Source organism: Saccopteryx leptura, chromosome 10, assembly GCF_036850995.1.
Source record: "Saccopteryx leptura isolate mSacLep1 chromosome 10, mSacLep1_pri_phased_curated, whole genome shotgun sequence".
NCBI classification, from domain to species: domain Eukaryota; kingdom Metazoa; phylum Chordata; class Mammalia; order Chiroptera; family Emballonuridae; genus Saccopteryx; species Saccopteryx leptura.
Window position 1 is genome coordinate 46,140,092 of NC_089512.1, and position 25,782 is coordinate 46,165,873.

Consider the following 25,782-nt stretch of genomic DNA (forward strand, 5'->3'; position numbering starts at 1 on the left):
CTGGGGGTCTCAAGTCCTATTTTGCAGATGGGCAAATGGAGGATCAGAGAAACAGAATGACTCGCCTTAGGCCTGCTGGTCCAGCCCCTCTGTAAGTGCAGAGCCTACAAGGCAGGACTGGCACAAGGTCATGGAGATCCAGGTGGGGAGAGATTCCATCAGAGCGGGGAAGCATCAAGGCTTCATGGAGAGGTAGCATTCCGTGGCACCTGGAGAGTGGAGGGGATTTCAACAGAAGCTGGACAGAGTGTCAGGAGGAGGGGACGGGCTGAACAAGGACAAGGAGGGCAGCGGACACTGTACATCTGGGTCAGGAGAATGGAGGAGGAGGCAGGAAAGAGAGACACGGCCAGATTTCAAGGCCACCTGGAATGCCAAAGGAGGGGAGCCACTGAAGGTTCTAGGGGCAGGAACACTGCAGAGCAAGCTGAGAGAAAACTGGAGGGGCAGGTGGAGGCCAGGAGGCCATAGAAGAGGCTGATGCGGAGCTATGGATGTAGCGAGGAGACTCAGTGATGGCTCAGAGGGCCAGGAGCTTGTAGGGCACATCTTTGGGGAGAATATTCCTACTTCCTGGGCAACTGGGCCTCATCTGTGAAATGGCATCATGGCAATGCCACCACCTCACTGGCTCCTGTGAGGACATTCTCAGCACAGTCCATTCGTAAGGAGCCCTCCCCTTTCCACACCTTCTCAGGCACTGTTGTTTTCTGCTGTGGCTGCACACTTCCTATGTAGTGGCCTCGTGCCGAGGACGGCACTACTTCACATTGCACTGACATTCCGCAGACACCTGTGAAGGCCATATTGTTGGAAGGGTATTGTCCAAGGCACGTAGCTAGGAAAAGCTCCAGCCACCGTGTCCTGGAAATCAGGGCCATTGCACCAGTTGCATGTGACCTCCTGGCTCACAGACCCACTGAGTAAGGTCAACCCAGCTCAAGGACTCCTAGGACCTACAGTAGCTTGCCTCAGATGACCCTATCTCACCTCCAGCCCACTGTTGGACCACCTCTCAGGTCCCCCATCCCTGCCTCTGTCTCAGCACTGTCTCATCTCCCAGACCCCACTTCCCTCCTGACGATGCCTTGCCCCCGGGGACCCTACAAAGGGATTTGAGCCTCCTGAAGCCAAGAAAATAGGCCCAACGACAGTGGCTCCTACCAACCTCCGGAGTACAGCCAAGATGCAATTTTTGCCTAAAGGAAACCTCACAATTGGAAGAAGCACTTAAGAGTCCTGCTGATGGGAACAAGGGAGGTCCATGGTGAGCTGAAGCTTTCCTTTAACTGCTGACTGGTATAATTCCATGAATCACTAAAATGGGCACAGGGTCACAGCTTTTCATAGCAGAATGAATGGTTGGCAACAACGTCAGGTATGCCGATTTTTTGAAAGCCTCCTGGCTGACATTTTCTGGGATGCTCTGGGTATGGGAGAGGGAGGACTCAAGTTTATGGCTTCTCAAGTTCACACATATTTGGAGGTCCCTTACGTCTAGGCACTAAATCTTTGCTGCCCAATATTCCCCCATTAGAACACCGGCCTCCACTGGGTTTTATTTCCTGTGTCTTGTTAGGCTGAAAGCTCCTATCACCACGTGATTCTCACTCTGAGGCTGGGGAGGTGACGTGGCTGCAGGGGAACAGAGAGGGCTAGACTCCAGCCCCAGCATAGAGGGGCTCAGGAGTACTTGCACAAAATGCACAAAACAGGTTAACAATCTTTGTCACCTAATTCAGGAGGAGCCATTAGCTTGGCCTGGGAAATAGGCAGGTGGACTTCAGAGAGACTGCTTATGCAAAGACACACATGGGAAAATCCAAAGAAAAGAGAATCCTTTTGTATAGCTAGTGGAAGTGTTTAGGGGAGATAGCTGGCAGTCCATTTGAAGAGGTAGGACTGCAAGACTTGGGGTTGGCTGAGGGATTTGATCATTTAATGCAGTGGTAGTCAACCTAGTCCCTACCGCCCACTAGTGGGCATTCCAGCTTTCATGGTGGGTGGTAGCGGAGCAAGCAAAGTATAAATAAAAAGATAGACTTAACTATAGTAAGTTGTTTTATAAAGATTTATTCTGCCAAACTTAGCAAAACTCCGACATAAAGTACTTGTTAAGTAATTATTATTAAATGCTTTAACTTGCTGTAATTCTGCTTTATAAATTTTATAAAGTAAAGTTACTTCCCTACTTTATAAATCACCATTACTGTGGAACCGGTGGGCAGTTAGAAAATTTTACTACTAACAGAGATACAAAAGTGGGCGGTAGGTATAAAAAGTTTGACTACCCCTGATTTAATGGATAATAGGGAGCCAATGAAGATTCATTAGCAAGGGAGTGATGTGTGAGTTGGCTTTTCCCTAGGGGTGCAAGTGGAAGCAAAACAAGTGAGGAGGGTATTAGCAGGGGCTGGGCAGAGGGGCAGAGGTTTAGTTAGAGACAGGGTCTTGGGCTCCCCTTATTTTGGAGAGTCTCTTAGGGTGCTGTGGACCTGGGGACTGGGAGTGACTTTGGGCTGACCGAGTGGGGTGGTTAAACCCCAGTGAGGAGCAGGAAAAGGCCAAGAGAGATGAGCCCGTGGGCAACTCAAGATGGCAGGACTCAGCCCTTTATTGCACAGATGGGATAACGGAGGTCCAAAGAGGGCAAGGGCCCCCCACGAGTCGATGGCAGTTCTAGGTCTCAACCCCACGCTGCGAGCTCTGTATGGCTCAGACAGGCAGCCTCTCCTCTGCCCGCTCTGGAATCAGGCCGCTAACCCTGCCTCTGCTCCCCAGATTCTGTCACACAGGAGTGAAATGCTGCATTTCTCTATTGGCGATGATAATAGCACCGGTCTCCTTGGGTTATTGTGGGGATTAAATGAATTAACAGGTATAAAAGCTAAGAGTAGGGGCTGACACACAGCATCCCTGTCGCAGTTACTTCCCCTTTCCCTGTCATTCTTCTTCTGTCCCCTTATTTTCCTTCCTGCCTCCATTCTCATACACAACCCTTTCCCCCATTTTCTTTTTCCTTCTAAAACAAACAGACGTCCACCTGGTCAGGTGTGTTTTATGAAAACAAAAAAGATCAAACTCACAGATCCCTGGGGGACTTGCCAGCCAAGGGGAGCCTCTCAAACCCACACTCCTACCCACTGAGCTCTCCCTCCTTGGGGGGCTCACCACTCCTCACCAGGGAGCCTGAAGTATTGGTAGCTATCACAGCTCCATGGTACAGGAGAATATGCCAAAGTGCAGAGAGGTTGCCCAAGACCACACAGCTTGGAACTATGAGAGCTAGGGCTACCCCACCCTAGGGCCTGTGTGCTGAGCCCCGGTACTGTGTTGGAAAGGGCTAGCCCTTGGGGATAGTCTACCCAAGAATATATCACTCGTTCATTTGCTCACTTATTCATTCATCATCATCTGTGTTTCTTCATGAATCTCACATTTCTTTAAAAACATTTTTTTTCAATTACAGTTGACATTCAATATTGTTTTAGTTTCAGGTGTTCAGCATAGTGATTACACATTTATATAAAAGTGATCCTCTCCCCCAACACCATACATACTTATTACAATGTTCTTGACTATATTTCCTATGCTGTACTTTACACCCCTGTGACTACTTTGTAACTGCCAATTTGTACTGTTTAATCCCTTCATTTTTTTTTTTTTTGAGAGTGAGAGAGACAGGAAGAAAGAGAGATGGGAAGCATCAACTCATAGTTGCAGCACTCTAGTTGTCTATTGATTGCTTTCTCATACATGCCTGGGGGGAGGGGCGGTTTCAGCCAAGCCAGTGACCCCTTGCTCAAGCCAGTGACCTTAGGCTAAGGCCTTCCACTGGGATCATTTCAATGACAATGCTCAAGCTAGTGAGCTTGCACTCAAGTCAGCGACCTGGAGGTTTTGAACCTGGAACCTCAGCATTCCAGATCAACACTCTATCCACTGCGCCACCACTGGTCAGGCAATTCCTTCACCTTTTCACCCAGTCCTTCAACCCTTTCCTGTGTGGCAACCATCTGTTTACTTTCTGTATCTAGATCATGCATTTCTTAAAGATGAAATGAAATTAGAGGCTAAAATCACCAAACCCACAAGAAGCCTCACCTTCCTTTTAAAAATTTTGAACATTAAAATGCATTCTGACACAGGAGCAAGAGAACACCAGCATTTAGTGGCCATCTTTTCTGTGCCAGGCTCTGTCTAAAGTAGAACCTCATTTATTCCTCACCAGCCCACAGAGGGTTGGAGTGGGAGGTATTAGTTAGTTTCGGCTGTATAACAAACATCCCAAAACTAAGTGACTTAAAACAACAACAGCCCTGGCTGGTTGGCTCAGTGGTAGAGCATCAGCCCAGCATGTGGAAGTCCCAGATTCAATTCCTAGCCAGGGCACACAGGAGAAGCGCCCATCTGTTTCTCCACCCCTCCCCCTCTCCTTCCTCTCTGTCTCTCTCTTCCCCTCCTTCAGCCAAGGCTCCATTGGAGCAAAGTTGGCCCAGGCACTGAGGATGGCTCTGTGGCCTCTGCCTCAGGCGCTAGAATGGTTCCGGTTGCAACGGAGCAACGCCTCAGATGGGCAGAGCATTGCCCCCTAGTGGGCTTGCTGGGTGGATCCCAGTCAGGGGCATGCAGGAGTCTGTCTCTCTGCCTCCCTACTTCTCACTTCAGAAAAATACAAACAACAACAACAACTTATTCGGTTCACAATTTCATGGGATGGTGATTTGGGTGTGGCTCAGCTGGGTGATTCTTCTGTTGGCCTGGCTGGGCTCCCTCCTGAGTCTGTGGTCAGATGGTGGGCTGCTCTCCACATGATCTGTCATCTGCCAGCAGGCTACCGTTTTACCCAGCAGAGGAAAGTTCCTAGATAGCTAAAGCAGTAGCTGCAAAGCCTCTTGAGGCTCAGGTTTGAAACCAGCAGTGTCACTCCCACCACACTCAATTAGCCCAAGCAAGTCACAGGCCAGCCCTGACTCAAGGGCAGTAGGAACATATCTCAGCTCTTGTTGGGGAGAATTATATAGTATCATGGTCATGTCCTAATCTGCCACTTGGACAACCTGCATTTTACAGAGGATGCTGGTAGGGACAAAGCAGCCCGAGGGAATCCAGGTACAGTGTCCCTCCCACGGACCCAAATCTGTAAGCCTTTGAGCTTGGAAAAGCAGATCTCACTGAAGAGGCTGCTCTGAGGGGTCCCTGGGAGTTTGAAAACCCCAGAAATCAAAGCTCAGAGAGGAATGATGGCCCCAAGGTGCCCTGGTTATAAGGGCAGGGCTTGGGCAGGACCCCTCTCCCCAGACTGCCTTTCCCGTGCTCTTTGGCTTGAGCAGAGTCCTCAAACCTTTGTTATATCTCCCGTACAAGTTTTTCTTTTGCCACTATTACCTGTTATGGGTTGAACTGTGTCCCCCCAAAAGATACGCTGAAATCCTAACCCCTGGCATCTGTGAATGTGACCTTATTTGGAAATAGGGTCTGTGTAGATGTAATCAAGTTAAGATGAGGTCACCAAGGTGGCCCTAATCCAATATGACCAATGTCCTTATAAGAAGAGGGAAATCTGGACACAGGAGGATGGCCATGTGAAGTCAGAGACACCCAGGGAGAATGCTATGTGACGATAGAATGGAATGACGACGCTGCAAACTAAGGCATGCCAAGGATGAATGGAAACCACCAGAAGCTAGGAAGGGGCAAGGAAGAATACTCCACGGAGTCCTAGAGGGACTATGGCCCTGTGATCTTGGACTTCTGGCTTCCGGAACTGTGAGAGAATACATTTCTGTTGTTTAACCCCCTCAGTTCGTGGCTCTTTGCTTTGGTCACCCTAGGCAGTCATATACCTCCTCTATCATTACTCATTTAATTTCTTTTCCTTAAATGGACTCATTTTAAACAATTTGCACACATTTTGCTACGAAGTAAATTTCCCATCACTGCTATAGATGGAAGAGCACAATGTTTTCCATAAATAAAAGGTGCCTTAAAAATCAAGACAATGAAAACTAGACATTTTAGCCGGATGCTGTTTCCTGACGGCTTTGATCTAGGAACACCTTTGTTGAAAAAGGAAGTGATCAAGTGACAAAAGGTGCTGAAGACACACAAGCACCTAGCTGAGACTTCTTCATTTACCAAAGGGCTAAAAAAAGAATTGAAAAGAGAAAACTCCTTTATTACCTGAAAATGTCTCCTTCTGAGATGACTCCAACGATTAAGGACATTCCCCACGTCAAACCTCTACTATATTTGAAGAAATTGAGGTCCAGAAAAGCACAATGATTTGCTCCAAATCACAGAGCATCAGTGACCATGTCTGGATTTAAGCCAAACTCCTATGTTCTTTCAGGAAATCACATATCTCGGTCTGTCCAGTGGCCTTGGGTCATGCCCAGGTGGCCATGGGCTAAGCACATGGACACAGAGCAGGGGCAGTTAACTCTGAAGGCTGTGCAAACAGACAGGCTGTGTGTCCTAATTTCATAGCAATTACAACCAAGTGAAGGCCAGGCAGAGTTACTACGTTTCAAGGTAACTGGATCTGGGCAAAGTCTGACTCACGTTGAGGATTATAATCCAAGTGATGATCAAAGATTTTTCTCTTCTTGTTCCATTGGACCATCTAGATTGAAAACCAGGGTCCATGCAGGCAGCTGCTCCACATCCTGTCACATATGGTCACATGCTAAGCCACAGAGGTCATGGAGCACATCTCCAGAGCACATCTCCTTCCCCTCCATCCTGACCCTGTGCCATTTGCTTGCTTCTAACCTCTGCTTCTCTGTTCTTTTGCTTCCATTGCCTGCTCTGGCCCACGGAACGGAGCAGGGCCATAGCTCAGAGTTTGATCTGCTTGGATTCAAATCCCAGCTCCACTGTGTGGCCTTGGGGAGGTAGCTCATCATCTCTGAGCCTCCGTGAAATGGGTTCCTTCCTCTCGGGTTTTTGGGAGGGGTCAATGAGATCAGCCTGTGAGCATTAGACTCTGTACCTGACACATGGTAGGAGCTCAGTAAATATCACTTCCTTCCTCCTACGATACTGTAACCTCCTGTTGTCCCTGCCACACAGCTTGCCACAGGCCTTCTCAACATCACCATCAATAATGTGAACTGCCCTGCCTGACCAGGCAGTGGCGCAGTGGATAGAGCGTTGGACTGGGAAGTAGAGGACCCAGGTTCGAGACCCCGAGGTCACCGCTTGAGCGCGGGCTCATCTGGCTTGAGCAAAAAAGCTCACCAGCTTGGACCCAAGGTCTCTGGTTAGAGCAAGGAGTTACTCAGTCGACTGAAGGCCCGCGGTCAAGGCACATATGAGAAAGCAATCAATGAACAACTAAGGTGTCGCAACAAAAAACTGATGATTGATGCTTCTCATCTCTCTCTGTTCCTATCTGTCTGTCCCTATCTATCCCTCTCTCTGACTCTCTCTCTCTGTCTCTGGAAAAAAATAATAATAATGTGAACTGTGCTGGGCCCTGTGTTAAGCCCTTTCCTGCATTAACTCACTTTACCTTTCCGCCAATTTTGTGCAACAGATACAGTCACTACCCTAGACAGAGGGGCCTGTGCCTGAGAGGGCCCTGTGGGACCACTTTCTCACAGAACGAGGATTCCTTAGAGCCAAAGAGAAGTGCCCACCCAGAGCTGAGAGTGCTTGACTGTTGGCCTCTTACCCCATCCACCCACCTGAGGGTGGAGATTTCCACTGGTGTGTCTTCCAGGCCCAATGGGGAATAAGCGGAGCTATTTGAGGGCTTGCAGGGTGTGCCTGAGCTAGAATGGGAGTGCCTGGTTGTTGTCATATGTGCATGTGTGCAAAACTGCTCAAGGGTGAAGGCAGAGCCAGGGGTGACAGGAGAGGAGCAAGGGACGGGGTACCAGCCAGGGCCTCAGAGAGAGGGCTGGCTCCCTGCCCCCACCACCACTTGCAGTATCGAACTCTAGCTCACCATGAAAGTACACCAGGCTAGGTTTTATTTAATAGATTAGTAGCTTGACGTGTAACTTTCCAATATTGAGACAGATGCGTGTGGGCCTCCATTTGTCGTCTTGAGGCAGGCCCTGCTGGTGCGAGGAATGGACTGGTGTCATCCCTGTTCTCTCAAACACTGATTCACAGAGAACAATGCATTCATCGAATAAAAGAATGTGCTAGCTGCTTGACCAGGCAGTGGCGCAGTGGATAGAGCCTCAGACTGGGACGCAGAGGACCCAGGTTCGAGACCCCGAGGTCGCCAGCTTGAGCAAAAGCTCACCAGCTTGAGCCCAAGGTCACTGGCTCTAGCAAGGGGTTACTTGGTCTGCTGAAGGCCCACGGTCAAGGCACATATGAAAAAGCAATCAATGAACAATTAAGGAGTCGCAACGCGCAATGAAAAACTAATGATTGATACTTCTCATCTCTCCGTTCCTGTCTGTCTGTCCCTGTCTATCCCTCTCTCTGACTCTCTCTCTGTCTCTGTAAAAAAAAAAAAAAAGAATGTGCTAGGCCCAAGCCTTATAATACACAAGTGGAGAAGATCAGGCTTAAGACCTGAAAATAGCATTCAGGTACAAGTGTGGACAGTGGTCCTGGAGACCAGCTTCAGGTCCTATGGGGCAAGCCACCTCCTCTCTCAGCACCCCGGTTTCACCACTTGAACAGTGAAAGCATTTGCCTCCCCCCTCCCTCCAGTGCCTGTCTAGGATCACCCTTAGTAACCTTGGCCCTTTCTCTTCCGTTCTCATCCTCCAAAACTATTCCCTTACCTTAAGTAAGAGGCATCAAAGACCTAGATGAATAACCTCCTATATTCCCCTTTCCCACAGTTCTCCACACAGACTTCTCCCTTACTCATTCCATTCTTCCAAGATGGCAAAAATAATCAGACTGACAGCAATAATTACAAGCACTCATCTTGTATAGCCCCTGACCCTTACAGTGACCTTAGAAGGGGCTCTAGTGCCATACTTGTTTTATAGATGGACAACCTGAGGCTCACTATGGATCTGGTCCCTCCCTAAGGTCCAGCTAGCAAGGGTCAGAGCCTGAACGGAATGCACATCTCTCTGACCCCTAGAGCCCACACATCTGCCTTATAGGTGGAAAGTACAGATGAGAGGGACTTCCTCCAAACTGCTGTGTGTCCTGGGACAAATCACTCAACCTTTCTGAACCTCCATTTCCCTCGGGAAGTAGCCTCAGAGGGCACTGGGGTCACTGCGAGCTGAGGGATTCTGGGATGCGGGGAGTGGAGCTGGGCAGCTGTGTGTGAGCCAGGGCCACCCCCCCCCCCCCCCACCGGGCTCAGATGACCAGTCCTGAGGGCCCAATCAGGCAAGCCTGGGATCAGGCCATAAGTGGGAACAAAACAGTCAGGGAGCTTGCCTCCCCGGCTTTGTTTATTGTCTGGGAGCTGGGAATATTTTGAATTGTTGTGTTTGGGGAGGGAGGGAAAAATAACCAAATATAAGAAGGCAGCCAGTGAGAGGCCCGGACAGGAATGCAGAAGAATTAGGCCTGCCTGGGGATGTCTGGGACCTGGTGATGCTCCCAGAGGCCCCAGCACCCTCTGGGTCAAGGATGCTCAGCTCAGATGAGACATTCAAATTGTCTGGAGAACTTTCTTTTTTAAAATGCCTCATGCCCAATTAAATCAGGATTTCTGCAAGTGGGACCTAGACAGAATGTTTTTTAAAGTTTCCTGTGTAATTGCAATGAGCAGCCCAAGCTGAGAACTAGTGCTGCCTTGCAGCAGCCCATGAGAAGCCCCATCAGAGGGCTTGTAAAACATGATCCCTGGGTCCAGCACAGAATTCCTAATTCAGAAATTTTGGGTGGGGCCTGGGACTGCGAATTTCTTGCAAGTTCCCAGGCACGGCTATTGCTGGCATGGGGGCCACACTTTGAGAGCCACTCAGGGTTATAGAACCATTAAGGATCTCAGGGCTTTGATCCCAGTCTCTCTAGGAGGGCGGGGGAGGGGACATGGTTCCCATGATTGAATGTGCCATCTTCAAGACTGGCTCCTTTTCCCCCCAGCTACACGGATAGTTAGTTTTACAATGTGTGTGTGTGTGTGTGTGTGTGTGTGTGTGTGTGCAGAAACTGTATCCAGAGTGGGTGTGTGCAGAAACTGTAGGCAGCTACAGAGCCATTCATTCAGCAGACATTTGTTGGGCACCTACCATGGGCCCGGCACTTCTCTAGGCCCTGCAGATAGGGCGCTGGACCCTGCCACCTCAGCTCTGCCCGTGAAGTGGGCAGCCTGGATGTGGAAACAGACATAAAAATGTGATCAAGGTACATTCATTCACAAGGTTCTCCAAGTTAGGATGAAAATAAAACCAAGCCGAGACACAGTACGGGGGGAGGGGTAGATGGCTATCTGAGACCCAGTGGTCACGGAAGGTCTTTGTGAAGGAGGTAGTGGCCGAGACCTAAAGTATGGGAAGGAGCCAGCCCTGGGAAGGACTGAGGAGACTGTTCTGAGCAGAGGACTAGCCAGAGCAAAAGCCCCATGGCAGAAGGAGCATGGGGCCAAGGAAGACCCAGGAGAGCAATGTGGCTGGAGGGGGTGAGGGGGTGAGTGACAGAGGTGATGGGGGGAATGTCTCAGAGGCTGTGAGGAGTATGGGCGTAGTGCAAGCATGATGGGGCCTGGGGTTCAAAGCAGAAAGGAGAACTAAGTGGGTCTGAAACTCTTTCTTTGGATGTTTTACTGAGATATTCAGAGCATTGAGTGATATGCAACAAATCTAAAGTATATAGCTCCATGGGTTTGTATATGTATACACCTACACATACACCTGTGTAGCCTTCACCTAAATCAGGTTATAGCAACTTTCCAATTCTCTGAAAGTTCTCCTAGGGTCCTTCAGGCCAACTCTCCCTGACTCCCCCCAATCACTGCTCAGATTTCCAGGACCATAGATTTACTTCCTCTGATTTAAAAGTCCCCATCACTGGAACAAACGGCACAGCATGTGGTCTGTGGCGGTCCTCTCCCCCATCAGGTGTTTTGGAGATTACCCCCAGGGTTTTGTGCATCTCAGGAGCCCTTCCTCCTGCGGATATACACAACCAGAGCTGTTTCCTCCCCCCTTCCCCGCTTTTTTTTTGTGGCTATTATGAATAATGCTGGTATTTACATTCTTGTGCAAGTTTTGAACAGAAAAATAAATTCAACTAAGTAAATTTGAAGTTCTAATTGGCTTTATTAAGCGAATCATGAATTAGGCAGAATCCAATTTAGTAAATAGAGGGTGCTCTGAGGGGGTGAACAGAATGGAAGGTTTTTAAAGAGAAGAAGGGTGGTGCAAAAAAGCTATTAGCAAGAGAAATGAAAGGATTATTTTTGGGCTGGGACATCTTCCTTTTGGGGAAAGAGAACAAGAAGGGTTTTATAATGCGAATTGCCTCTTCTTTTGGCCCTTGTGACAGATTACCTCATTGGTGTTGACCAGAAAATTCCAGACTGGTTGATTACAGTTCTGCAGAAGGTCAAAAGTCAAAACTACAATTAGGTTAGGTATTAAATCTAGATTTGGTATCATGGGCTTTTAGCACAAGTGATGCCATTCTGGACCTGTGGTTTTTCTTTTAACAGTAGGCACAGAATTCAGGATGAAAAAGGGGTCCTGTGAAAAGTAGTCTTAGAAGTTGATCTGATCATAAATTCCTAACTGGGTAGGTCATGAGGGTAGTCATGCCCCAGGCATATAACTTCCTTGTAAAAGGTTTATCTTCCTTTAAGCAAACCCTGTCCATTGTTCTGTGCATCTAGATTAACACACCTTTGTTAATCCCTTTTCAGACCCTTCCTTCTAAAGCAAGACCACCCTCAAAATAACAATCCTGTAATCCTCCCACCTTGCTTTCATATAATCTTCCTTCTGTTCCCTCCTTAAATCTAAATGCATGAGAAGTGGCAAACTCATTTCTTGGGAGTTTTTTTTCAGTCTGTTGAGATCTTGCTTCCAGGTGTATCCTCTGTTTGACTCAAATGATTATTATAAAAATTCTCTACATTCTTACTTCGACAGAATTGTTAGCTGATAGGTTAAGTGGATGTTTAAACCTTATAAGAAATTGCAGGCCCTGGCTGGTTGGCTCAGTGGTAAAGCATTGGCCCGGCCTGTGGAAGTCTCGGGTTTAATTCCTGGTCAGGGCACACAAGAGAAGCGCCCATCTGCTTCTTCACCCTCTCCCTTCTCTCTCTCTCTCTCTCTCTCTCTACTCCTCCCATCCTGCAGCCATGTCTTGACTATTGGAAGTTGGTGTTGAGGATGGCTCAATGGCCGTCCTCAGGCGCTAAAAAATGGCTCCAGTTGAAACTGAGCAAGGGCCCCAAATGGGCAGAGCATCGCCCCCTAGTGGGCTTGCTGGGTGGATCCCAGTCAGGGCACACGTAGGAGTCTATCTCTGCCTCTGCTCCTCTCACTAAAAAATTAAAAAAGAAAAGAAAAATAAATAAAAAGAAATTGCTAAACTGTTTCTGCAGTGGCTGTGTCATCCCATGCCCCCACCAGTAATGGAGGAGAGTTTCAGGATCCCTCTCACAGGCTGAGTGAAGGTGGCTGGGGCGTGGGAGAGGAGGTCAGGGAGGACCCTACTGTACCTTCCCCTGCAATCATCAGGAGGGAGACAATGGCCTGGCTTAGGTGGCTAATGAGCTGAAGAGTGGCAGCAGTATTGGTGAATGTGTAAATGTGCACATGTCCCCCCCCCCCACACACACATATTTGCAGTACCCACCAAGGGAGAGGAGAGAGTGAACCCTGGAGGCTTGCCACTCACAGACCACATCCAGCAAGGTTTCTTGGGCTTCTCTGCACTTTGGGCCCTGCGCTAGGCATTGCTAAGGACCCCTGCCTTCTGAGTGCTCCCTCACTGTGGCTGTAAGTGTGCTTGAGATCCAGGCTGCAGGTGGGCAATGGGCTAAGTGCTTTGGGGGAGGAAGCAGTCTGGGAGAGGAGATAGCATGTGGGGAGGCCAGGAGGAGGAAAAGCTCAGGGCATGCATGCAGGAGGGTCACTGAATGCCCTGCCAGGCACCGGACTCAGGGCTTTTTGTGAGTCAGCTCCCTACAACAACCTGGGATACAGAGGTTATGATTAGTCTGGCTTTACACTTTAGGAAACTGAGTCACAGGGAGGTCATACAATTCACTCAAGGTCTCAAAGATTTTTTTTTTGGTATTTTTTGTATTTTTCTGAAGTTGGAAACGGGGAGGCAGTCAGACAGACTCCCGCATGCACCCGACTGGGATCCACCCGGTACGCCCACCAGGGGGCGATGCTCTGCCCATCTGAGGCATCGCTCTGTTGCAACCAGAGCCATTCTAGCGCCTGAGGCAGAGGCCATGGAGCCATTCTCAGCACCCGGGCCAACTTTGCTCCAATGGAGCCTTGGCTGCAGGAGGGGAAGAGAGAGACAGAGAGGAAGGAGAGGGGGAGGGGTGGAGAAGCAGATGGGCGCTTCTCCTGTGTGCCCTGGCCGGGAATTAAACCCGGGACTCCTCCACGCCAGGCCGATGCTCTACCACTGAGCCAACGGGCCAGGGCCAAGGTCTCATAGATTTTGAGAGATGAAGCTGGGATTTGCAAGCAGGCAGGAGGAGGGTGGGGAGGTGAAGCAGATTCCCGAAGACTCAGATGCTCTGACAAAGCCTCTGTGGTACAACCAACTATCTGTGCACCTCCAGAGATGTGGTCACATGGGATGTGCCCAGGAGAAAGTGACTAGGATAGCGTCGTCACTTTGTCTCCTTAGGGAGTGACGTTCTGAGAGGTATTAGGAAGCTGGCCAGATGGACCTCCAGCTGGCATTTCAACAACTCTTGTTGGTTGACTAAAAGATGAGACAAAATATTCCGAAACAAGGGACAAAGGGTTTTGTTCAAAGTTCTGGATCAATTTTAATTTATTATTGCCAACTGCTTAAAAAAAATTCATCAAGTTTCCTTTTCACAATATCATTCTCTGCCTTGTTCAAGGCTGCAAACGGAAGAAAGCCTGACCCTTGGCCATCTCTCCTCAAGCGCCCTCCCTGAGCGCTCCCAGCTATTGATTTTCATTTTTGAAATGGGCAGAGGTAGTCCCCGCAGAATTTCAGGCTGGCATGTGGCTTCTGATGGAAACTGATGCTTGGGTTTCCTTGAAGTTCCCTCTTCGTTGCCAATGGGTTTGGTTCCTTGGTGCTCAAAGTCTCTTCCTAGAGCTTCCAGCTGCCATCCCCTGGCACGGGGACAGGGATGATGCACAAAGTACACCATGGGTCTCACAGTCATCCCCATGCAGGGAATAGGCAGGTGGCATAAATGAACTAGCCAGGTGGGGACTCTGGCAACCTGGAGAGCCCATGTCCCCATGCAAGAGGGGTGCTGATGCCACTTAACTCCAAGTGATGGTAGACAGATGAATAATGGGACTAAGGTGGCTTTCCAGGAAAGCAGACATTCAGGTTTCTAAACTGAAGTCTCCCAACTTTTTATTCATGGCAATTAACTCAAGTATTTTAAAGCCAAATGGAGGCCACAGAAGCATATCTGGGAGCTGGATTCAGGGCAGACTCTTCCCCTCTCCTCCTCCCAGTTTGAGATCTCTCATTACAATGTGTCTATGAGGCAGGATTTATTGTCCCATATTATGGATGGGGAAACCGAGGCACAGGGAGTGGGTAGGCAGGCCCAAGTCACACAGCAGGGAAGCAGAAGAGAGGAAAATAGAAACTGTGTGTCTCTGGTTTTGTGCCAACCTCTCTCCACCTCATCCTGGATTTCCCCATGCCCCCCCGTCCCACCTCTGGCCTCTTATTCACCCACCTGGCCTTGGGTTGAGGTCAGAGCCCTTCCTGGCTCCTCTCCTGCTCCTTTCTCCCACCTCTCTCCTGCCCTCTAGGGCTGGGTTTTTGTCTGAAAACCATTAAGAGCCTAGGAATACAGTCATTTAAAAGTGTGGCCTCTGGAACCAGATGGCCTGGGTTGAACTCCAGCTCCACTATGTGACCACTGAGTGACCTTGGGTAAGTTACTGAATTTCTCTGAGGCACAGTGTTCCTCTCCATAAAATGGAGAGAGTAATACTACCAATCTGATAGGGTTATTGTGAGGATTGAACAAGTTAACCTATTTAAATGCATTGAACTGTCCCCAACATGTCGCTAAGTGCTATCTATATAGGGTTTTTAAAAATAAAATAAAAAAACCAAACATTTATTGAGTAACTTGTGTATGCCAGGCTCAGGACTCAATAGGGGCATAAAGGACAAGATCCCAACCCTTGTGGAAGAAGACAGAGGGTTGGACAGAACTTGTCGATGTGTTCTGTGCCAGCACTATCTGCACTACACTGGCTTGCTGAAGTTCAGACGACCCAATGGACCTTTTCAAATTGCAACCCTGGACATACCATTCCCCTCATTCCTCTTGTGGCCTCACTGCCCTCGCTTACTCTCTGCCACCCTCAGCTGGGCCCGCATCAACTTTGCTTAGGGCCACTACCATGCTCACCACTGAGCTTTTGTATAACAGCTTCCTTTGCCTGAAACTTGCTTATCTCTCCGTTCTCCTTAACCCTGTGGCTTAGTGAAAGCCTCCTGGTTCCAACCTCAACTCCAGAGTCACATCCTCACACTAGGACCTGCCACTCTGCACTGTGTGCAGTGACTCGCACAGTCAGGAGTTTCTGCTTGCTGTTGGCTCCCTCAATTCGTAGAGGAATCTTAATTCCAGCAGAAGGAGAGAAATGTGGGAACTCAGTGGCTTCTCCTCTCCAGCTCTGGTTTCTTTACTGATAAAAGGGGTGCAGGTTGCCTGAACTAAGGAAGGAGCTGAGGTGACTGGAAGTGGATGCCACCTGGGGCTGCTGGGACACTGGAGACACTGTTGGACCGTGGGTGCTTCCTGGAGAAAGGGGCACCTAGGGCCAGGAGAGAAGGGCAGGGAAGACACAGGGGAAGGCAAGGGAGGGTATGTGCCAGGAGTGGCCAGTGTCTAGGTTGGCTGGAGCTGAGTGGGGGTAGCCTGCCAGAAGGTCAAGATGGAACCAGTCAGCAGGGGGCCTCAATGAGGAAGCCTGAGGAAGCCAGGGTAAGGTAGTGTCATTTCCAGAATCCTGCTGTTCAGCATCCCTGGTCCATCTCTGGGGCTACTCAGGAAGAGTGCTATGGAGCTCCTCTAGGCAGTGGGTCCCTGCTGGGCCAGGTATACCATGGTGTGTGGGGAGGTGGCTGTCTGCAGGTCCTGCTTGGTATTTCTTCCTTCATTTTCAGTGTAAAAGTGGAAGGATCCAGTTTTCCACACAGCCTCCCTGCTGCAGAGAGGGAAAAAGAGAAAGAGAAGGGAGAAAACTGGAGCTTGGAGAGGGAAAAGACCTTGCTGGAAGTCACAGAGCACTTCCCCCTCATGCTCAGCCAGGCCTCGTTATGGAAAATGGTCTCTGAGGATCCGCTCATGCAAATAAGGACAAGAATAATGGCACATTCCCCATTTTCATTTAAAAATAGTCACAGTAGCTGACACTCGCTCGGCACTTAAGTGCCTGGTGCTGTTCTGATTGCTTTACACTGTTAACCTTGGATCTTCACAGCAGCCAGGGGTGATAAGTTTTCCTATTTTTATTTCCATTTTACAGATCAGGAAGGCAAGGCACAGAGAGCTGGAGTAATACTACCCCAAGGTCACCCAGTTGGGGCAAGACCAGGAATTCGGGAGCTCTTTTCCAGCTTCACATCACAATCTCAGGTTGCCCTCATGCCTGAAAGGCAGCGAGGGCGCTGTGCCCATTTCTTGAAGGAGCATATCAAGGCTGAGAACCTGGATAGTCGCCTAGGAGGACGTAGTGGAGTGGTTTGGACCTGGTCACTCAAGGAACCACAGGCCCCTCTCGTAAACCAAGTGAATGGGTGAGTGGTGGGTTTTAAAGACTGGTGTTAGGAGTCAGAGCGGGTCGGGGTTGCGGCCTCTCTTGGCAGGAGGTGGTAAGGACGGGCGGTATCATTTGGCATCAGGGGTTGTAGAGTAAGGGTTTCCTGGAAAATACGCTGTAATGGGGGAAGCAGCGGACCGAATGTTCGCCCACTGCCTGAGGTGTGCGCGCGCGCGCTCGGCGAGCCCGGGCTCTTTGTGTGTCCGAGCCCGTGCGCGCGTGCGTGTGAGAAGTGTGCGTGTGTGCACGCGCGCGCATGTACATATGTGTGTGTCCCCGTGTGGGGCGGGGCGGGGTTCTTCGGCCACGCCCCTAACCGCCCCGGCCCCGCCCCCGGCCCGGCCAAGCTGGTATTTTTCCACCCAGCAGGATGGGTGATGCTGAGAGCTGCCTACTCAGACAACAGACACGCGAGGTCAGGAAGAAGCCGCTTATAAATTACTGCTTCCTTCGCGCCGTCACCAGCGCCGAGCTCCGGGCCGTAGTCTCAACCCCGCTTGCTTGCCGTCGCCGAGCTCAGAGGACAGCGAGCTCTGAGACCCAGTCACGCGGAGCAGCGCGGAGCGCGGACCCCGCGGGCCAGAGATCCAACGGGCGGGCAGCCCCCGGCGAGTGGAAGGGAGCGCAGCGCCGCTGCCGTTCCAGGTACCCGAGGGAGAGGGAGCCGGGCACGCCGAGCCCTCGCTTCGTCCCTGCGCTCCAGCTAGTCCCGACCTCCTTTCCACCCAGTGGCCCCCACCCCCATTCTGGCGTCCCCTCTCACCACCAAGGGAGGGACGGACAGTCGGCTGCTCAGACCTGCTGGCGGGGCTGTTATTGTTTCCCCAGAGAAAAGACTCAGGCTTCTTGTGCAGGCGGCAGGTGTGTGTGTGTGTGTGTGTGTGTGTGTGTGTGTGCGCGTGTGCGTGCGCGTGCGCCTGTTTTACGGGGGTCTGTATGTATCTCCCCGTCCGTGTGTGTGTGTGTTTCTGAGGGTGGCTGTTTCTCCATGTCCCCAGCAGCATGCACTGTGTGACCCAATGTATACCTGCTATTCTCTGTGTCCAGGACTCTGTGTGTGTGTGTGTGTGTGTGTGTGTGTGTGTGTGTTCTGGTGCGTCTGTAATACCTGAGTGTGGTTGTGTCTTCAGACGTCTGCATTTGTGTGTCCCGGTGTGTGTGTGTGTGTGTGTGTGTGTGTGTGTGTGTGTCTGAAAGTACCTGGCTGTGCACGTGTGTGTCCCCAAGTGTGGCTGTGTCTCTGGGTTCCTGGTTGCTGGTACTTGTGTGTCCTCGGCTGTACCTGAGGGAGTGTCTCTGGTGTCTAGAGGGCTTAACCGCAGAGCTGGTTCTTCAGGGCAGGCACTGAGTGGGGAGAGGAGACAGGGCGGCATGGCTCCAAGAGTGCTGCCCGTGTGTGGCGTGCAGGTGGTAGTGCCAAGGTCCAGCCGTCTTGAGGGACAGCTGGAGGCCAAGTGGGCTGTGAGCAGGGACAGCAGGACACTCTTGACTTTTCCTCTTCCTTCTGGGGGTTGCTTTTTGGGGCAGGAGTTTCTATCGCTGCCACCGGCCAGAAAGAGAATCTCAGAGAGAATCCACAGCCCCAAAGCGTCAGCCTGGACTGGAGGGAGGACCTGTGGGCTGCCTTCTTGGGCACTCAAGAGGGAGGTGTGTGCTAGGCAGGGCCACCAGCCTGGCTATTTTGGTCACTGCCAGGCCTCTGCCAGATCCCGGCCTTCCCCAGGACCAGCCCCAAAGGCTTGGGAAGCAGCCCGGGCCCCCATTTCCTGCCTGGTGAAATAAATCAGCTCAGTAACTGACCAGGCGCTTGAACGGAGGGTCTTCAGGCTGAGGTTTTGAGGTTTAGCAGCGCGTGGCTCCATTTGGACTTTGGTAAATTGGCCCACGCTTTGGCACTGCTGATGTTCAAATAAATGTCATGGAGGAGATCTTTTAACATTTCTTTTAAATTTTTTCTTGGCTAGAAGGGAGGGGATCTCATCCAGAGTCTCCTAGCCAGAAGGAGTTTATTTTTATGAGAGAGAGAGCGCGGGTGAGCACTTAGCAACCAACCGCCTGCCTTCCTCTCAACTAGGGAGTCATCCAGGGAGAGTGGGGTGGGCAAGAGGAGGTGTGGGGGTGGAGTGGAGAAGGAATTTCATCAGGATGGTGTTAGGAGGAAGGGGGATTAAAGGGGCCTCAGGGCACTGGCTGATGGGTACCCACCATAGGGTAGAATGGCAAAATGGCTAGAGTTCCTAGGTCTGGCTCAACCCCCCAGTTGACGTTGGGCAACCTATTTCTGGGCCTCAGTTAACTCATCTGTAAAATGGATGATGTAAACTGGTTATGGGGTAAGCAGAATCTGAGTCAGGAGCTTGTCCCCAGGGAGCTGAGTTCAAGTACTGTGTCTCTCTGTCTTATTCTGCCTGCGACCTTGGGTGATTTCCTGGGCCTCAGTCAGCAAGGACGCCAATGCCAGCCTCACTGTGTCCTTGAGGGGATTGAGGGAGATGAGGCTGAATAAGCCTGTGGTAAGCTGTAAAGCCGTACTAGGCTTCAGAGCTGCTGATTAGAGGGTGTCACGAGGTCCCAGGTCACTGCAGTATGGGGTAAAGGCTAAGGCGCACCTCAAGGTTTTTTCCTTCAGGGATACCCTTGTACTGACCTGTGACACAGCTGCAGTCAACCTCTCTTTCAGCTCATCTTGCTATGATTGGGTCACATCTGCTTTGTGGAATTGGGAGGCCCTAGTGGGAGTACCCATTTTACAGATGGGCAAACTGAGAGCCGCCAGAGGACAGCAGCAATGGTAGGATTAGGCTTCAAGCTTTGGCCAGTTGTGAGTTTTGGCTCTGTGGATTTGTAGTAGCTAATGTTTTGAAGGGTTGAAATTGGACCAAGACTGGGGAAAACAAGGGACAAAGGTGTCCCGGTCCTCAGGGTTGGAGTGTGTGGGACTCATTGGCACTTTTGAGTCTGTCCCTAGTTATCCATTGTCCTTTCTCTGTACCTTCTCTTTGAGCCTTGCTGCTTTTACTACGCAAGTGTCAGCCTCCCCAGGAGGTTATTTGGCCACATGAGTAACATTGTCTAATTCCAATTTGTCCACCTGTCAGCCTGTCAAAGGACTTGGGAGTTGTACCTTTGTACTTTTTGGTGTCTTTCCAAAGTTCCCAAAATGATAAGACACTTGAGTTATTGAACATATTCCTGTATATCGGAAAGAGCTAAAAAATAAATCACAAGGAATATCTAGAATGCAGCTTGGCTACAGGTGGAGGGGGTCTGGGTAAAAATTAGGGCTGGCTTTGAAGTCCTAGTGTCACCTCGATTGGTGCGGTTGGTGCGAGCTGACCCCCAATTTCTGCAAAAGGTCATAGCGAGAGTCAGATTCTTTGGAGCTGCATCTCACTTCTCTGGGTTCACCAGTTTATCTTGACCAAAGTGTTTGTGTGAATTAATGGGATCTGGGGAGGAGCTGTGGATGTAGAAATGCTCAGTGACCTTCAAATGTGAATGAGAGCTCTTTTTTTAATGTGCCTCATTTAGTTGGTTAATAAACCTTGTTAAGGTCAGTTCTGGTCAGGCACTGGATTCAGGGTAGAATATTGGCTTTCGAGGAGCTCATAGCCCAGAGGAGAAAGGACAGTGTGGCAGCTGCTGTGACTGTGCCATCCTTGGGGTGCTGTGACGACTCAGTGTGCATTGATGGCAGGGCCGTAGGCAGGAGGAACTTTTGTCTTCTTAGAGGAGGTGATTTTGGAGTTGGCATCTGAATGCAGGAACAGGATGGTCTGGTGTTATAGGGAGCACAGCAGTTGCAAAGGCACAGACATGTCTGTCTCCCAGGGACCCAGCTGGAGAGAGGAACTTGTCGAGGGCCTTGTGTGACAGGTAAATGGGCTTGGACTTTATTCTGAGGGCAGCTGAGATAGAAATAGCATCAGACCAGATTTAGGGACAGTGCTCGGGAAGCCAGTTAAACACGGAGCCCTGGAGACCCCTGAGAGTGAGTGAGGAACTAGTCTGGGGTATAGAAAACGGAGGGTAGCCCAGGCACTGTTGGTCATGACTCAAAGCAGTTTCTGTGCCAATGAATTTTGCCCTAAGCTCTTTTTGTAAACACAGGGTAAAAGCCTGGACATGCTATTTAACAGGTACACAGGCCATTAACATACTGGCTTTGACCTCCTGGGATCATGCAAGCCTGGCCTCTTTAGGGTGAGGTATGTCTGTCCTAGACTGGGCTCTGGGATTTCCCTTCTCACCTCACCTGGTCAGAGGCTTCCTTTGGAAATCTGAGCTGAGGGGCAGGGGTTAGGGTTGGCTGTGAAAGGTCAGAGAGAATGAAAATTGTTACGTTTCTAAAGCTTGATGATCAACCAGCACTCTCTTGTAAAAACCAACTGCAAATCACTCAAAACAATAAAGGGGGGGGGGCAGCAACTGTAATTCTAGTCAGGTATCAGAATTACCTGACTAGAATTACCTGAATTACTTTTTATAAATCCAGATTTCCAGGCCTAGTCTGGATAGTGAAGCAGAACCCCTAGGGGTAGAGCTTGGGAATCTGTATTTAAAATTTTTTTCCTCCTGATTTAAAATAAAATAAGTTGTCTGGTGGAGTAGCTCAGTTGGTTAGAGTGTTATCCCTATACACCAAGGGTGCAGGTTCAGTCCCCCATCAGGGCACATACAAGAATCAACCTATAAGTGCATAAATAAGTGGAACAATAAATCAATGTCTCTTCCTCTCTCCCTTCCCCTCTCTCTCTAAAAATCTATTTTTTAAAAAGATAATGTTTTAAAAAAAAGAAAAACATCAAGTTGAGATATAATTTACATGTAGTGAAATGCAAAGATTCTGTTACAGTTTGATGAGTTTTGGCAAATTATACAGGTGTAACCAACACCCAGATCAAGATAAAGAGCAGTGTTTTTCAACTGCTGGTCCAAGGACCTGTGCTGATTTGGTTCATAATCTTCATTCATACAGTGTCAGGGTGGTTAACTCTTTCCTGGACTGGCATGAATTTTCTGGTAGACCTGTGGACCAGCGGTTGAAAACCACTGATACAGAGCATTTCCAGTTGCCTCAGAAAATTTGTCTGTGTCCTTCCCCCCCAAAAGGAACCAGTTTCTGATTTCTATCACCATAAATGAGTTTGGCCAAACCTAGAATGGGCTTGAATGGCATGTACTCTTTCGTGTCTGGCTTCTTTCTGCCTGATGTTTCTGAGATCCGTCTGTGCCGTTCAGCATATATTAATAGTTCATTCCTTTTATTGCTGAGTAGTATTTCGTTGTATGGATGCACCATTTTGTTTATCCATTCTTTTGTTGATTGATATTTGGGTTGTTTCCAGTTTGAGGTGATTTGGAATAAAGCCTCTATAGCATTGGTGTACAAGTCTTTTTTGTGAGTATATACATATTTTCATTTTTCTAGTGGGAAACTGTCAAAGGAATCTTTTAATTACAAAAAATAATATACCTCAAGCAATACAAAAAAGTATAAGCTAGAAATGATCCTTGAAGATCATTTAAAAAAATAAGTGCAATCTAACCTTCAGTTTTTCTATCTGACTGACAACCTATCATAGATCTCTCTTTTTATAATAACAATGAAGGGATTTAAGATTATACATTTTCCTCTGCCTACAGCTTTAACTGTATCCCTCAGATGTCTACATGGGCGTATGCTCCTTTTTATTACTTTCTAGATTGGTTTTTATTTCCTCTTATATCTAACGATTATTTAGGATCTAAGCTAGATGTGGTTTGGTTTTGTTGTTAATAAAAATAGCATCGTAGTGTTCTTGGTCCTGCCTCTCACTCTGTTCAAACAGCAGACTATTGTAGAAACGCTGCTTTTCAGAACATACAGATCTGCCAGGCCATTGTGAGCAGCTAGTGTGCACTTGGGAATCACTAATCTAGGCTGGCCTGTCTTCATCACCTCAAGTGCTGCCAGCACAGTGAATGAAATGCCCCCACCCAATGATGGTGGACTTGCCCTGACGGTGGGCAGAAAAGGGCAGAAAAGCAACCTGAGACCATTCAAATTCTGAGATGGGAAGAAACCATTCTCACTGAGCACCCATTCTGCCCTACCACCCTGACTGCAGTGACTTGTTCCAGCTCACGGAGCTGGGAAATGGGGAGGAGCATTGGAAGCAGAGCTCATCTTGTCCTCTTGTTTATTGAGCACCTACTTGGTGCCAGGCATAGTGCTGTGACCAGGGGGACAGGGTTAAATAAATCAAACAGTGCCTGTGCTCAGGTAACTCACAGCCTCCTGGAGGGAAGGAGATCTCTATCAGGAAGAGTTAATGAACAACCCCAGGCAATTTATGTCAAGGAACACCTGAAAGGTCTAGGGGAGAGTGGGCCCCTCGCTGGAGAGTGTGGGGACTTTGGGATCATTGAGTTAACCCTTCCTGTCCACCCACTTTATGGATGAGGAGGCTGAGGTCTGAGTGAGACATAGGTCAGCTCTGGAAGATAGGCCATCAAAAAGGCCATTGTTCACAAACCTGTGGTCGGTCCCCAGCCCCACTTGCCTTTCAGTGATTATGTAAAACAGGTAGGTGTATTTAAGGACTGTTTTTTACCTCTGTCTCAGACTTTCAATGGTTGGTGGTCAGGACTCTCAGATCCTGATTTTATCACAGCGAAATTGGAAAAGGGTGAGGCCACAAAGTCATACTAATCTGAAAGATTCCTTAGAGCTTGGCTGCTCAGGAGGCACCTGTAGAATCAGGAATGGGGGTTCCTGGAAAGCAGGACAACCTGCGTGGGGAGGAGCATGGAGCCTGGCTCCTGGTGGGCAGCTCTGGCCCCTGTGGAGTAGAATTGGAGAGCTGAGTTCTTGTTCTGCTCACCTTGGGTTCTTCATGGCCCCTCTGAGCTTCAGCCTTCCCATTAAGTGGAGGCTTGGACTACATCGCCACAGGGCAGCTCCAACAAAGTCTGCCTTGGCACAGAATAAAAGTGATAACGTGAATTATTGCCATGTCTCACCACCCCCATCCAGCAGAAAGTTCTTAACCCTGGGGGCCACGTTGCCCACTGCCTGGTTGGGGGGGGGGAGGTGAAGTTGGCCAGTGGGTTTCAGCAGAGCCATGCTTAGTGGGTGATGGACACTAGAAGGGGTGGTTTGGAAGGCTCTCCTGTCTTGCTGCATAGCCAGTCAGCACCTGGAGATGACGGTGGCTCAGGCCATTATTTCAAGGACATTCGTTCTATTACCAGATGGCACCTGGTGTCTCCTCTCTGGGTGGATGTAACCACAGCTCAAGAGAGTAGCCTCCTCACCAGCCTCCATGCCTCCTGGGCATTTCTTTGTATGATCACCTACTTCAAGAAGCTTTCATTGAACCCCTTAATGATGCCTGGCACATGGTAAGCACTCAAAAACTTTATGAGAGTCAAAGTAGACATAACTTCACCCTGCTCTGAGCCCCTGTAGGGCAGAGCTCAGGCCTCTGTGGTCTTGGTCTTTTCTTGAATTCATCCCCCTGACTAGGGGACGAAGGGGGAGGAGGGTGCTCCAGCACACGCGCACACACACACACACGCACACACGCACACACACACACACACCCCTCCAATTTCCTCTATCCTGAGATGGGAGGCCTTAGTTTAAACATCTGAATGGGCCCAGGCTTGGAAATTAAATTCACCCCGGTGATGTATGTAGCAGGTGACCAAGACAGAACAAATCGTGCCCTTATGAAGCTGAGCACGGGATAAGTTAATGAATTATCACAGGGGCACTGGAACACCAGGGTTTGGATGATCTTGGCTGCTGGCATGCTGTGTAATCTAGGCGAATCCTTTATCTTCTCTGGTCCTCAGTCCTAACTTGTAAGGAGAGTTTGAGTTTAGGGGAAAGTACCTGCTGAATAAAAGGAGGAAATGCCCTTTCTTTTCTCTATTGGGGAGCTCATGTCATCCCCGTGTTGGATGCTGCTCTGGTTGACCTCCTTAAGGATACTGTTATCATCCTGTTGGTTCTCAAGATGTCTTGGCCCTGGCCGGTTGGCTCAGTGGTGGAGCGTCGGCCTGGCGTGCAGAAGTCCCGAGTTCAATTCCCGGCCAGGGCACACAGGAGAGGTGCCCATCTGCTTCTCACCCCTCCCCCTCTCCTTCCTCTCTGTCCCTCTCTTCCCCTCCCACAGCCGAGGCTCCATTGGAGCAAAGATGGCCCGGGCGCTGGGGATGGCTCCTTGGCCTCTGCCCCAGGCGCTGGAGTGGCTCTGGTCGCAACAGAGCGACGCCCGGAGGGGCAGAGCATCGCCCCCTGGTGGGCAGAGCGTCGCCCCCTGGTGGGCGTGCCGGGTGGATCCCAGTCGGGCGCATGCGGGAGTCTGTCTGACTGTCTATCCCTGTTTCCAGCTTCGGAAAAATACAAAAAAAAAAAAAAAAAAGATGTCTTAGTCCTCCTTAGGAAGGAGCCTCCCGATTTGGGGCCTGTGTTCTCAGATGCTCTGAGCAGAGCTATGGCAATGGGCTTTTAGTGAAAAACATTTGCTGGGAGAACAGGGTGGGTTTTTCTTCTACCGTAGGTAGAAGAACATAGATTAGAGCATACCTTAAAAAAAAAGAAAAAGGAAAAGGACCTCTCTCCCCCTCAAACCTGCCAGCCTCTCCTCACTGGTACTGAGCAGAATTCGGTGGTCTTCCACTTCTCACCAGTGGAAGGTGTGGGTTGTTTTCAAAGGATTTGCGTGCCAAACCTGAGAAAACAGTACTAGTCACCGCAAAATGGTCTCCCAGGGGCAGCTCTGGACACAGGCGTGTTCTGTGTTGTCCACACAGAGTTTTAGAAATTTGAACCAATAATTTTCAACATGGGATTTTTTTTGCATCTGCACCTGGTCAC

General features: G+C 49.6%; 1 protein-coding gene and 1 long non-coding RNA gene across 2 annotated transcripts in view; one reads left to right on the forward strand and one right to left on the reverse strand.

Annotated features, from left to right (window-relative positions):
* Positions 1-15,178: 15,178 nt before the first annotated feature.
* LOC136382181 (uncharacterized) lies at positions 15,179-17,767 on the reverse strand. Its single transcript, XR_010747213.1, has 2 exons — positions 17,677-17,767; positions 15,179-16,298 (listed from the first exon to the last, which is right to left on the reverse strand). It is a non-coding gene; the product is annotated as an uncharacterized lncRNA (long non-coding RNA).
* The window catches only part of SLC6A6 (solute carrier family 6 member 6), an 87,674-nt gene continuing 79,163 nt past the window's right edge, over positions 17,272-25,782 (forward strand). The window contains exon 1 of the mRNA XM_066351191.1: positions 17,272-17,558. The gene's annotated coding sequence lies outside the window, so the exon portion shown is untranslated. The remainder of the gene's footprint in view (positions 17,559-25,782) is intronic.